This window comes from Pygoscelis adeliae, unplaced genomic scaffold, assembly GCF_000699105.1.
Source record: "Pygoscelis adeliae isolate BGI_AS28 unplaced genomic scaffold, ASM69910v1 Scaffold116, whole genome shotgun sequence".
NCBI lineage: Eukaryota > Metazoa > Chordata > Aves > Sphenisciformes > Spheniscidae > Pygoscelis > Pygoscelis adeliae.
Genome location: NW_008825080.1, coordinates 4,111,961 through 4,112,900, shown reverse-complemented (window position 1 = coordinate 4,112,900; position 940 = coordinate 4,111,961). Strand labels below are relative to the sequence as shown.

Genomic DNA, 940 nt, shown 5'->3' with positions numbered 1-940 from the left:
CTGCTTCAATTTATGTGAACATTTGCAGCTGTTGAAGAAACAGGCATCTTTGCCTCTTAGTCAAACAATACATAAAATGAATTACGCTAGAATAGATGATGTGCAAAAACAGGTGACAGAGCTGTGCAGTGATAGATTGACTTATGGAAGAAAGTGTGAGGGACCTACTTCTTTGTATTGATTGCCTCCTACAGTCATTGCATTGTGAAAGTGGAGCTCATTTAATGGAAGTCCTTGAGAGAGAAAAAGAAGAAAATAATATGTGGTTTTATTTTATAGTCTACATGGAAGTTGTATTCATGTAATTTAGAAAGATCCACTGAATCAATTTTCAGCAATGTACAACACATACCAAAATTTATTAAGGGGACTGTGCCATCCTGCCTTTGTCTGTCTGCTTAGGTCACTACAGACATGAACACACACCATGTATTATTTAAATGTGTAAGTTGACACAAACAATTTATAGGATTTAGATGTGGAAAGAACATTAATTATACAGCAGAAAGCTTTCAGCATGCTTCAGAGTTGAATGTTTTTAATGCAAAATGAAGACACACATTAACCTTAAAAAATATCAAAAGGACTTGGTGGGTAGTGGATAACTGAGCAGACCGTCATGCCCGTTTGTCCTGCTCTCAGCAGTGAACTTAGTGAAGATCTCGCTGGGTAGTACAGAAAGCACATGTGGGCTGAGCTGGAGGACCGGGATGGCGTGTTTCTATGACTGTTTTCTGATGAAACAGATTCAGGTAATCCATGTAGTGAAGCTACTCTTCACTGTGACTGTGGCTCTTTCAAATTTGATTTGAACTCAGCTTGGCAAAGAGGTACAGGTATCAAATAAAATCGCCACAACTGTTATAAATATGGGGTTTTGATGAGAGGAAGGAGGCCAAGCCACCCAGAGCCTTTGCTGAGACTAACAGGAAAGTACAGA

General features: G+C 38.9%; 1 protein-coding gene across 1 annotated transcript in view; it reads left to right on the top strand.

Moving 5' to 3' along the window:
• The window catches only part of PARP8 (poly (ADP-ribose) polymerase family, member 8), a 116,300-nt gene that overhangs the window by 50,439 nt on the left and 64,921 nt on the right, over positions 1-940 (top strand). The gene's annotated exons all lie outside the window — the stretch shown is intronic.